A 14,990-nucleotide genomic window follows, 5' to 3' on the forward strand; every position below is an offset into this window, starting at 1 on the left:
GACACTGTTGAAGCAACCGGCTGCGAGCTGCCCCCAATCCAATTCCCTGATGCCTTCCAGACCCTCAGAGGGCCATACAGCTTCAGAGAGGGTAAGACATTGGCCTCAGATACACAGCCAGCATGTGGCAGACCTACATTCAAACCCCGTGCCGTCTGATACCAAAGGTGGTCTAACCCTCGCAGCAGACACCCCCTCCTCAGGGCCTGGGCCCTTCCCATTCCCTGCCTTGTCTAGGAGACGGATGCTGGCATCACACTCATTTTACAGATGTGGGGATTGTGTCACTTGCTGTGGGTCACATCGCTTAAGTAACTGGCAGAGTCAGGACGTGAATACAGGTTGCTTGGTTGACAAGCCCAGCCTTGTCCACTTGCAAACTCCCCTCAATTTGATTCAACAAATGCACATTGAGCAATGGAGGTGCAGCAAGGCCTGGGCTGGGCACTCCGGACATTGGCCCAGCCAGTGAGGTCCAGGACATCAGACCCATTTAACAAAAACCCCAGCAGCAAGCGGGGTCTCCGCCTGCACCTTCCCTCTCTGGGGCTGCCGCGGCACCACACCACAAGCTGGGTGGCTTGGGACAGCAGCAGTTTATTCTTTCCCGGCTCTGGAGGCCTCAAGTCTGAAATCAGGGTGTAGGCAGGACCTCGCTCCCCCTGGAGGCTCGAGAGGAGAATCCTTTGACTCGAGGCTGCACCTCTCTGATGTCTGCCTCCACAGCCCCATCACCTCCTCCTCTTGTCTGTTACTCTCCTTTGCCTCTTTATATAAAGATCCTTGTGATGGTGTTTACAGCCCATCCAGATAATTCCACATCATCTCACCTCAAAATCCCTAAATTAATCACATCTGCCACCATATAAGGTAATATTCACAGGTCCCAGAGCTTAGCATGTGAATGCATCATTTTTGGGGTCAGCATTCAAGGTGGGAAAGGCCACCCCTTTCTTCATGATGTGGGGCACCTGGAGAAGCTCATGAAGGGTATGTGGGGGCAGGGGGTTCAGAAGAGATAGGTTTACCTCAGAGGTGGTAGGGACAGGAGCCCAGGGCTACCTTAAAAGGAAGCCCTTACCTGGGGCATGGTGGCTCACGCCTATAATCCCAGCATTTAGGGAGGCAGAAGCAGGAGGGTAGCTTGAGCTCAGGAATTCGAGATCTGCCTGAGCCATATAGCGAGACCCCATTCTCCACAACAAGGAAAAAAAAAAGACAACAAAAGTAAGTCCTTAGAAGACACTAGGGGGGCTCAGGGGAGGGGTGGAGATAGGAGTCACCTGCCTTCTGCCCTTGGTGACAGGGGGCTGCAGGTTGTCCCTGTGTATGTGTGGACACCCCCAACCCCACCTCCCAGGCCCCCTACAACTAGTTATCCAGAGAGAACTTTAAGAATGTAACCGATCATGTCATGTCCCTACCCCAAGATCAAATTAAACCCATCAGGAGCTTATCTATGCTCTGCTTACCTGTGGCCACCTTGACCACCTGACCATGCTGGCCCAGCCTGCCTTTCTGTCCTCTCTTCACTGCCCCTGACCCCTTTGTTCGGTTTCTAAACCAGGCTGGACTCTTGCCCTCCTCTGAGCCTTTGCCCATGCTGTTCCCTCCACCAAGCACACTCTTCCCAGACCTCACCCGCCTCCCCATACTTGGGTCCTTTCCACTCCTGACTCTGTAAATGTCATGTCATCCATGAAGCCTTCATGATTAAAATTAAATAATTATTTGTGAAGCTACTTGTTGAATGTCTGTGTATTAGTTCGTTTTCATGCTGCTAACAAAGACATACCTGAGACTGGATAATTTATAAGGAAAGAGGTTTAAGGGACTCACAGTTCCACCTGGCTGGGGAGGCCTCACAGTCATGGCAGAAGGCGAAGGAGGAGCAAAGGCACGTCTTACATGGTAGCAGGCAAGAGCGCATGTGCAGAGGAACTGCCCTTTATAAAACCATCGGATCTGGTGAGACTTATTCACTACCACCAGAACAGTATGAGAGAAACTGCCCCCATGATCCAATTATCTCCTCCCGGCCCCACCCTGGACATGTGGGGATTATTGCAACTCAAGGTGAGATTTGGGTGGGGACATAGCCAAACCATATGAGTCTGTTTCCCCCATTAGACTCTAAGTCCCACAAGGGGAGAGATCCTCTCCACAGTATTAATTGCCCTATCCTTAGCACCAAGCACAGGGCCTGACATCTAGTAAGTGTACAGTACATAGCTATCAAAGAAATGAAATGAATGCCAAGCCCAACTATCTGAGCTCTCTCTTCTTCAATGTTTCAGAAAAGCAGGCCATTCATTTGATCACCCATTGGGTCAATCAATCAAATATTCATTCAACAAACATTTGTGGATGTCTGCTTGGTATGAAACCCTGTGCTTGGAGCTGGGGACACACTTCCTGTTCTCAGGACACTCACAGACCGGTGGAAGGGGCCAGACATGGGAAGAAAAGCTGCTACAAACCACAAGCCTGGAGAGGGTGAGGAGCCTGAATGAGGTTTAGAGACAGTAGCTCCTCCATGGTTGGGAAGCAGGTGCAGGGAGGAGTCTGGTCTCCACAAGGTTCGAGTCAGCAGATGTGAAGTCTGGAGCTCTGGAGGCCCCACGCATGGTCTGGAGGGCTGGGGCTGGGAGGGGTGGGTGGAGGAAAGACCAGGGTTTTCCTGCAGAAAGTGGAAGTTGTGAAAGCTTCAGCAGGGTGCTAACCGATTGTTCACCTCTCTGGATGAGAGGTGGGAAATGAGTTGCTCACACCACCAGAAAAGAGGTGGTACATGGGGAGTGGACAGTGAGGGAGGACGTAGCTTGGTGATGGAGTGAGTGGCATTCAGTAAGGCTTCCCCTTCACCCTCTGAAGGGTCACTGAAAATGAACCGACAAAAGGCACATTACCAGAGGAAGAAGGCATACATACTTATTTAACAGGCATAGTGTGAAACAATCGCAGGAGAACCATTACCCAATAGCCCAGTGAGGTCCAGATGCTTATATGCCCTTCTTCATGAGAGAAGAGGGAATAGGGGGCATAGAAGTAAATGGTTTTTAGGGGGAATGAAATGAATGGACCCGGGAGGCAGACATTATCTTGTGAATGAATCTCTGGAAACTGAATGGAAGAGGAAAGCAAGCAATGGTTTGGGACAAAATTCGAAGTTCAGTTTGGGCTCTATATGTGGCGTTTAAATTTCAGTGGCTTTCTCTATGGTTGCAGTTTTAATCTTCTCTGGTTAATAAAATTTCAGAGAAGGGATGGAAGGCAATTGTGTTTCTCTCGGGGGGTCCAGCTTCTGGAGAGATAAGGGAACTTCAGAGAATGGCTTTATCCTGGGCTTTGACAGCCAGGAAGGGCAGGGAAGGTGGAGAGAGCGCGAGGCTGCTTCTTCAGTTCAGCATACGGAGGTGCTGTATTTATTATTATTATCATTTTATTTTTTGAGACAGGGTTTCACTCTGTTGCTTGTGCTGGAGTGCAGTGGCACAATTTTGGCTCACGGCAATCTCGACCTCTTGGGCTCAGGTGATCCTCCCACCTCAGCCTCCCAAGTAGCTGGGACTACAGGTGCGCACCACCATGCCTGGCTCATTTTTGTATCTTTTGTAGAGATGGGGTTTCGCCATGTTGCCCAGGCTGGTCTCAAACTCCTAAGCTCGAGCAATCCTCCCACCTCAGCCTCCCAAAGTGCTGGGATTACAGGCATGAGCCACTGTGCCCGGCATCCTTGCTCCTCTTTTACAGAACTGTCTTGGCTTTCCTTGGCCATTTATTCTCCTATATGAACTTTATTTTATTTTATTTTTTGAGAAAGAGTCTCGCTGTGTCACCCAGGCTGGAGGGCAGTGGCACGATCTCAGCTCATTGCAGGCTCTGCCTCTCGGGTTCAAGTTATTCTCGCCTCAGCCTCTCAAGTAGCTGGAAGTACAGGTGTTTGCCACCATGGCCAGCTAATTTATGTATTTTTAGTAGAGACGGGGTTTCACCATGTTGGCTAGGCTGGTCTTGAACTCTTGGCCTTAAGTGATCTGTCCTCAGCCTCCCAAAGTGCTGGTATTACAGGTGTGAGCCACCACACCTGGCCTCCTATATGAACTTTAAAAACAATTTGTCAACTCCTATAAAAGATCTTGTTGGGGCTTTCACTGGACTTGCTAATATAATTTGTAAATTAATTGGAGAAGAATGAGCATCTTTTGAAAATTAAGTCTTCCCAAACATAAGATACATCAGGAATTCTTACCTCAAACAAAATCTTCCCCACAATGTAGAAAACAGAAAGGTGTGGTTTGGACGCATGCATTCACCTCTGCTTCCTCTCTGTAAAGTACTGTCGTTGGTGGTGGTGTCTTGTGTTGTTTTAGGCATAAACCTACAAAGTCAAAGAGAACAGGGGAAAAGATAACAACAAAGCGTAGGAACCTGGAAAGCAACGGCATGAGAAGCCACGGACTTGGCAGATCTGAGAGACCTAAATCCCTACAGACAGCAGTGGGGAAAGCCAGAAAGCCACTCAACCTCTTACCCTGCAAAACCTCTGAGGACTCAGGGACTGGCAGCACAAGAGATATATCCGGAAATGGAGGTAAAAATGGGGCTGACAACAGGAAAAGTCTGCTTAGAAAGCAGTTAGACCCCCAGGTCTTCTCCCCACCCCAGTGGAATATTCGAGGTTTATTTTCTAAAAAGAGAAAAACAGAGGGACTCTGGATAGGAGGGGACAAGCCACGTAAAAGACAAAGGCTACGCTGCTGAAATGAAGGATCCAGTCAATGTGGCATACATACGTTTACAATCTTTTCACTCCAGAACATTGATAGCCAGTCCAGTACCTTCCAAACAGATCAGAAGAGTCTACCCTACGGAATCCAAGCAGAATAAGATGAAAGATGTAAAGATACTGACCAAGGAAATGACCTAGCCAGACCCCCTCTATAAAGTCCAGAGTCTGGCAGTCCTACACAATTACACAGAGCTTCTGATCAGAGTTTAGTACCTTGTTATTAAATAGGGTCAAACAGCAAAGAATCGTCAGCCATATGAAGAAAACCCCTACCCAGAACGACAAGACAAAATGGAGAATTTTTTTCAAGTAACTTGAAAACAACAGACTATGCAGGGAGATGAAATATTTTTAAAAATTATATCAACACTACCCTCAGAAAGCAAGAGGAGGGACTCCATCTATGCAGTAAGAAAAAGTATTATGAAATGTAATAATTAGAAAACAAAATACAAATTCAAATTATTATAATAGAAATTAAAAACTCGATAGAGGCATTCAAAGAAAAAAAAATTAAGATGTCATCCCCCTCCTCACCTAAAGACTATAAAAATACAAAGAGATAGAAAATAAGAAAAAATGAGAATTTTATAATTCTTTAGAATCTAAAAAAGAGAGAACAATGAAAAGGCAAGGGAGAAAATGATCAAAGAAATAATTACGAAAATGACCCAGGACTGATCACTATAAATGTCCAGATCAAAAAGATTAACTGAATGTCCAGAACAATGGAGAAGACAGGATTACATGAAGGCATCTCACTATGGGATTTCAGAACACTTGAGACAAAGAGAATATCTTCAAAACTTCAAGAAAGAAAAAGTAGGCTATTTTCAGATATTAAGAATTAGTGTCTTTAGACTTACAAACAGTAGCACAAGAAGCAAGAAAGCAATAGAGAAATACCTTTAAAATCTGCAGAAAGATCATTTCAATCGTAATTTCTATACCAGCCAAACTATCTATGATGTATGACCAAAGACGTCAAATGCAACAAGCTCCCAAATAAATCTACCTCTCATGTGTGCTTTCTCAGGAAGCTAATGGAAGATATGCTCATCAACAAAGGGAGTAAACCAAGAAAGAGAAAGGATCCGGAAAACAGAGGGCTCAGTGTAAGAGAAGGCAAAGAGAACCCCAGGATGACAGTGAAGGGAGTTCCTGAGTTGACAGATAGCAGCATTCCTTAAGAGCAATCGGTACAGACTGGATCAAGTTAGGGGATTCCAGGAGAGAGGGCTCAAAAAAGATGAAACTGAGAGAATACCTGAAGTTATTGAATTTCTTCTTTCCCTTTCCCTTTCCCTTTCCCTTTCCCTTTCCCTTTCCCTTTCCCTTTTCCTTCCTTCCTTCCTTCCTTCCTTCCTTCCTTCCTTCCTTCCTTCCTTCCTTCCTTCCTTCCTTCCTTCCTTCCATCTGTCTGCTTCTATCACCAAGGCTGGAGGGCAGTGGTGCTATTACACTCACTGCAGCCTCAATCTCCTGGGCTCAAGCAATTTTCCCACCTCAGCCTCCTGGGTAGTTGGAACTACAGGTGTGTGCCACCACCCCCAGCTAATTTTTATTTATTTATTTTTTGAGAGACAGGGTTTCATCATCTTGCCCAGGCTGGTCTTGAACTCCTGGACTCAAGTGATCCTCCCACCTCAGCCTCCCAAAGTGCTAGGATTACAGGCATGAGCCACTGTACTCGGCCACGAATTTCTTAATAGGAGATTTGGACAGCTAGCAGAGAGTGTAGGGATGTATTAGTGACAAGTACACAGAAAATTATGCAAATGAAAAACTAAACAAATAACAACTCTAGGGAAAACAAAGCTGTGCAAGGAAGGAAATGAAATCAGAGCATACTACATGGCTCAGCTGTGGGAAGCATTTACCCAGCTGTAAAAAGGGAAATACTAACAGTTAATCTAAACAAAATTATAACTATCCAGTGAGGACGGAAAGGCGCTTGGTAAGGAGGGAGCCAGGTGAGAAGCAGCCCAGTCCTCCTTCATGGTGGAAAGTCATTAGATGATGCCAAAAATGGAAAAATCACAGTGGGCTTGGGAAACATGCTGTTTAGAGAAATCAAGGAAATACTAGAAGAAACAGTTCAAAGAATTGAAAGTGATTTTTCTCTGGGGCTGGGAAGGACAGCCTTCTAGAAACATTTGACTCTTTAAACCATGAGCATGTATAACTTTGAGGTAGAAAATGAAAGCTAAAACAAAAATGAAAAGATAGACAAAGCAGGTTTCTCTGGTCAAAGTGGTGAAGCAGACAGAGTCGCCTTTCCCCCATCCAGCCTAATCCTTGGGGCACCCTGAGGCATTGCCTCCCAGGGTTCCAGGGCACACTATTTAAAAACCAAGGCCTCACATGCTGAAGCTTGGGTAGGAGAATTTCAGGCCCTGGCACAGGGGTGAGGGAGTGATTTTGTCCCCTATCTACTGTGCCAACACATCACTTTCTTGATGGCAGGGCAGCTTAGAAGGGTTGAGTTAGGACGTTAATGAAGATGCACGTGAAATGATGAGTCCTCACCTGTCAGAGCTGGGCGACACCCTAGGAATCATATGCCCTGGCCAGGAACGGTGGCTCATGCCTGTAATCCCAGCACTTTGGGAGGCTGAGGAGGGTAGATTAGTTGAGTCCAGGAGTTCATGGACAACATGTTGAAACCCTGTCTCTACTAAAAATACAAAATAAATAAATAAATAAATAGCCAGGTGTGGTGGCTCCTGCCTGTAGTCCTAGCTGTTCTGGAAGATGAGGTGGGAGAATCACCTCAGCCCAGGGGGGCCAAAGCTGCAGTGAGGTGAGATTGCACCACTGCACTCCAGCCTGGGCAACCACAGTTTTCCTTTTTTTAATTTTAAAAATTAAAAAAAAATTTATTTTGGCCGGGCGCGGTGGCTCACGCTTGTAATCCCAGCACTTTGGGAGGCCGAGGCGGGTGGATCACGAGGTCAGCAGATCGAGACCACGGTGAAACCCCGTCTCTACTAAAAAATACAAAAAATTAGCCGGGCGTGGTGGCGGGCGCCTGTAGTCCCAGCTACTCGGAGAGGCTGAGGCAGGAGAATGGCGTGAACCCGGGAGGCGGAGCTTGCAGTGAGCCGAGATTGTGCCACTGCACTCCAGCCTGGGCGACAGAGTGAGACTCCGTCTCAAAAAAAAAAAAAAAAATTTATTTAAAATTTTTATTTAATTCTTTTTATTTTTATTTCAAAAAATAAAAGACAAATCATATGCCCTAAACTGACAGCTCCCCATAAGGACAGGTTGGCCTGAGGATGTTTTCTGGCTTTGAGTGAGCTTTGCTCAGTGGTGCAGCAAGAATTGCCAAGAGTCATTACTGCCAGAGCAACTCTCGACCAATGAGACCTGGGAGCCGGTGGATACATACCCCAGCTCCCACGCCCCAGGGGAGCAGCTCTGTACTGCCCTCCACACGGTCCCTCTGAGCGTCCCTGGTGGGGTTGAGCTCCAGATATCCAGGACGGTAAGCCACCCCACCCTGCACCCTGTATGGGCTGCCTTCCCTTCCCTGTGTCACTCATCACTTGCCCCTCTCCCTCACCCCTGCTTCCTGGGATAACCCCACAGATAAACTGTTTAGACTCAGGGTCTGCCTATGGGGGAACCCAGACTAAGATACTGATCTCAATCCTCCTTTCCCAGATGAGGAAAATGATGCAGAGAGAGAAAAGAACTTTTCTGTGTGCACAAAGCAGGTTAGTCCCAGAAGCTGACATTGTAGAAAGAGCACTGGACCGAGAGTCAGGTGATGCAGATCTTGGCCTTAGCTGTGTGGCCCAGGACAAGTTCCTGCCCCTTTCTGAGCCTGAGTCCTCTAACTGTCAGCCTCGGCCTGTAACCTCATTGGCCAGGGCTCTCTCCTCACGCCAGGCAGCCCCTCTTCCCACACGCTCTTATGTGCAGATACTCAAAGCATCCTAGTTTAATGTCAGGAAAATGCACACAGAGAGAGAAGGGAAGCCACAATCCTGGATGGGAACTCATTCTGTCATTTCCTTGAGGGCTGCTGAAATTCCTGGGATGCTAAGTCGGTGGCATACAAAATGCCCCACCATTTCCCAACCACATAATGACATCCCCCCTCCTTTTGCCTGGGTCAGCGAATTTGCTGGCCGGCACACCCCTGCAAACAAGGTCATTATTGTTGAAAGAGAAAGAAAAAGAGTGAGATAGAAGGAGGGAAAAACCCTGAAGATCAAGTTATTTTTTTAAATTACAGCCCGATCCTGACATTTCCTGGGACCCTGTCCCTCAAGGAAAGCGGCAGGGACCGGGAGTGGCGTGGGAGCTGGGGGTTGATATGTCAGCTTCTAGCAAAGGCTTTGGGAATTCCAGCAGAATTCAGACACCGAATCTACCACTTCCTACCTATGCAAGCCCAGGCAAGGCCCTTTTCCTCTCTGAGCCTCAGTTTCCTTCTCAGTAATATGAGGAAGGGCAAGATAGGAGGACTTCCCCTCCACACATACACACGCATCACTTGTTAGGAGAATCAATGGCGGTCATAGGCACCACAGCATGGAAGCTTGGAGACTGGAGAGAGCTCAGAGGGCTCTGGGTCAGACAGCCCTGTCACGGATCCTGATTCGACATTTGTTTTAGGTTATTTTGAGCAAATCCTTCAGCTTCTCCAAGCCTCTGCTTCCTCTGCTGTCAATGGGACTAATAATAATAATACAGACTGTCTGGGTTCAAATCTCGGCTCTGTCCCTTCTGAGCTGGACTTGGGCAAGTGATTTGACCTCTCTGAACTTCAGTCTTCTTATCTGTTAAATGAATTAAGTTGATTTGTGCAAGGTTCTTAGAAGAGTCCCCAGCATGTGGCAGGTGCTAAAGAAGTGCTAGCTTGTGATTATTGTTCGTTATTATTACTCGGTTTGTAGCGAGAATGCACTAAGAGGAAATGGTGAGGGCGCAAGGCCTGGCCCCAAACAGATGCTCACTGAATGGAATGGGAAGGAGCCCTGGGCCAGGCATCCAGAGAGTGGGGCTCTCGGTGGCTCTCTCCCCGCTCTGCCTGCCCTGAGGGTGGGGCTCCCTTCCTTGCGCCCTCCTGCCCCATCCCAGCTGAGGAGTGCCCGCCTCTGAGCCACACTGTGGTCACACAAAGCCCTTCCCTTACCAGGTCTAAGCCCGTGGCAGAACCCTTTGATGTTAAAAATAGATTATTCCACCTAAAGACCCAGAGAAAGATCATTTTATGAGCCAAAAGGGCTGTAGTTTGGGATTTTTCTTCTTCCTCTGAGGGGCCTGGAACTCTGAGGGAGGGAAGCATCTTATGGGCAAGACTCCAGGTCTCAGAGGAACACAAGAGAGGCCCCTGAGTGGAACAGCATCTCAGGGAGGTCGCACCGAGTGACTTCTCCAGCACCCCATCCTGCAGTCTGGTACCCAGGTTCAGGCAGCCCTTGGCTGGGGTCAGCCTCCAGAAACCGGGGGAGCTCAGTGCCCCTCACAGCAGGCCTTGGAGGAAGTGAGTGGGAGGGCAGGAATCTGCTGGGGGGCACTAAGGCCCTGGCAAAGTGGTGAGTCAGACACACGCCCCCTTCCACCACACACCTCTGCCCTGTCCTCCCTACACGCATGTGTACACACACAGTCTCTCACACACACACACGCACACACACACGAGCTCACATTCTCACATATACACACCCACACACATGCACACATACACGAGTTCACACACTCATACACGTGCACACACACGCACTCACACTCATGCATGCTTACACATATGTGAGTACACACAGACACGAACTCACACACACACATACACACCCACACACAAGCTCATACACATCCTTACACACACACCCACACACACACGCACACACACAAGCTCAGACACACCCCTACACACACACACAGACACGACCTCACCCTGGCCGAGTGCCCACCACATGCTCTTCCCAGGAGGTCCCTGTTCACCTTCGCCCCTGGGGAGATGACAGGTGCGTACTTCTCCCACTTTGCAGGTGAAAACAGTGAGGTTCTGATAGCCCCGAACACTAGCACACCCTTAGGCGGTGCCAGAGCTGGGATCTGAACCTGGCTCATCCATCCAACTCTACAGCCCCAGCACCTTCACCCCCCTGGAAGGGACTTGGGGGAGAAATGGGGAGTGGAGGGGTATCTTGGGGACACGACCGGATGTGGCTGCAGCAGACCTGTGGGTGAATCCTTCTGACTCACTGTATGACTGTATGTGAGGCCTTCACCCGGTGAGCCTCAGTTCCTGGGCTGGATGCTGGGGAGAGCCATCTCCACCCCATCTGCCTCCCAAACAGCTTGCTCTGGAAACTCCCATAGGAGGCATTTGTGCGTAGGTGGCTGTGGGGTGAGAGGAGCATCACTGCTGATTATATAAGCAAAGATGACACTGGGCAGAAGGAGGCAGTGAGCCCATTCCTGGGGAAGCAGGAGGCATCCCAGCCTGCGCTGTCCCCCCTCAGTCAGCTAATCTCCCCAGGGCGACACTGCTCCTCCTCCCGATTTCATCTGCCTCTTAAACACGGGACTTCTCACTGAAACGTTTTCAAACCCCAGCATGCACTAAGGGAACTTCAGGCAGGAGGCAAGGCAGCAGGTAGAGCTCTTGGGGTCCCTGGCGAGGCAGACGCTGCGGGTGGAGACAGTCCTTAGGTTGTCCTCGGTGCCACCACCCCTGTGGTACAAGAGACACTGAAGCAGCTGTATGGGGTGGCAGCTCGAGGCTCGGCCAAGAGTAGGGCCCGAGGCAGGAGGTGAGGACAGGTGGTTCTTGTTCTGAAGGGGGCGCCGAGAGCAGTTTTTCAAAACAACAGGAAAGAGAGAAGCGGAGGGCGGGCTGGGTTTGAATCCTGCTTCCTTTACCGGCAAGCTGGGGAACCTTTGGCAGGTCTCTCCACCTCTCTGGCTCTCCCCCGGAGACTATCAGACCGCTTAGGCGCGTGGTGCCCTGTATTCAGAGCCCACCCCTGGAGGGACCATGCCTAAAGCTCTCAGCATGTGCGCCCCACGTGGTAGGTCCTCAGCTGATGATCCCTTGGCTTGGCCTGGGTGTTCTGGTCCTGGGTGGGTTGCATGGCCCTGCAGACCCCATTCTCCACCCCCGGGGAGGGGCTGATCTGGCTGAGTGGCGGCATCTTAGTGTCTCTGTGCTATCCCTCGAAAGTGAAGTACCCCACCCCCACCCCCACCCCCACACCCACCCCCAGCCTGTGGCAGATATTGCTCCAGCAGCTTCCCTGGGCTCACACCAGGATCTGCTGATGAAAGGCCAGAATTTGAACTCCAAGGCCAGTGTCCACCTTGAATCTGCTACCTGCCCAGTCCAAGCTGGCCGTGCTGACTCCTGGAGGCTAAATCTTGGGGTTAATCCCTGTATTAGTTTTTTCCTCCTCTGAAAAGTGAGGAGGGCCGCCCTGTCCTGCAGGTTGTTGGGAGGATCTGGTAGTTTGGGGTGTGCTGTCATCGTAACCATAATGTCCAGAGGCAGGGTCTGCATCCAGTGCTCATCGTGGTGACATAACCTCAGCCCTGCACACAGGTTAGGGAAATAAATTTCATCACCATTCACAGGAGACGCCTTCTTAATTGACCCCCGAGTATCTCTCAGGATTCACCTGTACTTCTCGTATAAAATGCCAGTGGATGCCCTCAGCTGGCAGGCCCTTCTCTGGAATGCCACATCTCCTCCCACCAGCCACTGAACCATCAGCTTACCAGACATGAGTTGGAATGTGTCCCAACCGGTTGGTGCCAGCTGGGTTTGCATGGCTACAGAACGTCATTGGAGATTATGCCAGTCCTGGGCCAGTTTGCTCACAGATCAGCTCTGCTCATTCCCCTGTTTGGCTCTGTCACACAAGGGTTTGATGGCACGGGCTGCATTCCCCGAGCTCCTTGGCCAGCTGGTCCCCGCTACATTCAACCAATGGGAGGCACCAAGAGAAGATGAAAAACGAAAGCAAAGGAGAAGCCAGGGTGTTTCTCCCCTCTATTCTTTGTCTCAGGTGATGTCTCCATGTGGCTAAGTCTCCTCTGTGACTCTAGCAAATGCTGGACTGGCCCACTAAGTTCCTGCTTCTGCTGGGGGCCCTGGTAACCCCACCTCTCTCCGTGTCCCTCTTACCCAAAAGGTGGCAGTGGCTGAACTGATGCTTACACTGGGACTCCTCACTGTCTCTGTTTGGCTCCTCAGGTTGTCCCTCACCTGTGTTGCTAACGCTCCCTGAATTGACTTCCAGGACTCAATATGGCTCCTGTTTTCCTGGTTGGACTCCGACTGATGATAATGCCATGAGGTCAGTTGTGTGATAGGAGCCTCTGCTTCTGTGAAAATTGGGAAGACTTAATGAAGGCAAATTGCTAAAAAATAAACTGAATTTGATATGGGTGGGACATTGTAAAGGATGGAAAGAAATAGTAAAATCTAGATGATGCCACATGCTCATTCCTTCCTTAGCATCTTTACATTCATGTTCCACTTTAAAGAAATCAAAACTACGCCAGGCATGGGGGCTCACACTTGTAATCCCAGCACTTTGAGAGGCCGAGGCAAGAGGATCATCTGAAGCCAGGAGTTCGAGACCAGCCTGGGCAATATAGTGAGACTCTGTCTCTACAGAAAAAAAAAATTAAATTAGCTGGGCGTGGTAGTGCACACCTGTAATCCTAGCTACTTGGGAGGCTGAAGCAAGAGGATTGCTTGAGCCCAGGAGCTCAAGGTTACAGTGAGCTATGATTGCACCACTGTACTCTAGCTTGGGCAACAGAGCAAGACCCTGTCTCTAAAAAAAAAGAAAAAGAAAAGAAAAGAAAAAAGAAACCCAAACTGCCAAACTGGAAATTGTTAAGCTAGAAGAATGAGAGGAAGGCCATTTAATGCACATTTATAAGTTTAAAGCTAAAAGAAAGGTTTAAGATACTATTTTTATGATTCCCTTTTATTTTTATATAATATTTCTTATGATTCCCTTCTTCAACCACATTTTTTTATGAACCTGATTTAAGTTTTTTTTCAGCAGAGAACAAGAGGAAGCCTGACTGCCCACTACATGACAGGAGAATGCACAGTCAGAATTTCAAGGGAAGGGAGTCCCTGGAAATTGAGCACCTGCTATGTGCCAGGCACACTCACAATTATTTTCTCATTGAATCCTCCTTATGATTTTGGGAGGTGGGCACTACAGTTGGCCCCATTTCACAGGCGAGGAAACCAAGGCTCAGAAGAGTAAAGCCTCTTGCCCAGGATCTCACAGTTCATAAGAAACAAAGCAGGCTTCAGGTATGGCTGGTTTCAGCCTCCTTGTCCTTTCTGCGTCCCCAGGCAGCTTCCCCAGGGCTGTTTAAAGCTTAGCACATGCTTATGAGGGGGGCATGTAGAGATGATAAGCCCCTTAGCGGCAAGGACCAAGCTTGGCTTTCCTTTGCCACATTGCCCCGAGAATGCATTGAACTACTCGGTGCACAGACGGATCACTGGGCTGTGTACAGCCTCTTGAATTCCCTCCCATTCCTGGGCCTGGACTCAGGTTCCCAGGGAGGGGGAAGCCCCTCAGGGTGATCAAGTTATAGGGGCTTAGTGGGGGGCCCACTCTTAGGTGTGGAAAAAACAGCAAAGCACGTAGGGTGGTATGTTCAAAACTGGAGGCGGTGTTGGTGGAATGGAAAGAGCTCCTGGGCTGGGAAGCAGGGTCTTGGGTTCCACTGACTCATTGCGTGAACTTGGATGAGTCTCTGCTCCTCTGGGGGCCGCAGTTTCGGCTTCTGTATAAGGGGGGGTCTTCCCAGCTGTGACATTCTCCAATCTATTTCACAGATGGCTGACTCCAAAATGCTTCAAATTCAACCAGGAGGTCAAGGCCCCTTGGCAGGTCCCCCCTGTGCCATTGACCCCTGAGAGTCCCATGCAGGCTGGCCAGCTGAGGAGTTTACAACACAGGGTGGGGGCGGGGCAGCCTCTCCCCCCGCATGACTGTCATAGCTCCTTACTCGAGCTGACTCATAACGGAGCCCAAATCGCGTCATGGAGCCTCAGCCAAAGAAACCAATATTTATGATGCCCTCACCCCGTGCCTGGCCCTTTGAAGAAGGTGTTATCCCCACTTTACAGGGAAGAAAACTGAGGCCCAGAGAAAGGAAGTGACTTGCCCCAGGGTCTGGCCGCTCAGATTCAGCAGAGTTG

Source organism: Symphalangus syndactylus, chromosome 22, assembly GCF_028878055.3.
Source record: "Symphalangus syndactylus isolate Jambi chromosome 22, NHGRI_mSymSyn1-v2.1_pri, whole genome shotgun sequence".
NCBI lineage: Eukaryota > Metazoa > Chordata > Mammalia > Primates > Hylobatidae > Symphalangus > Symphalangus syndactylus.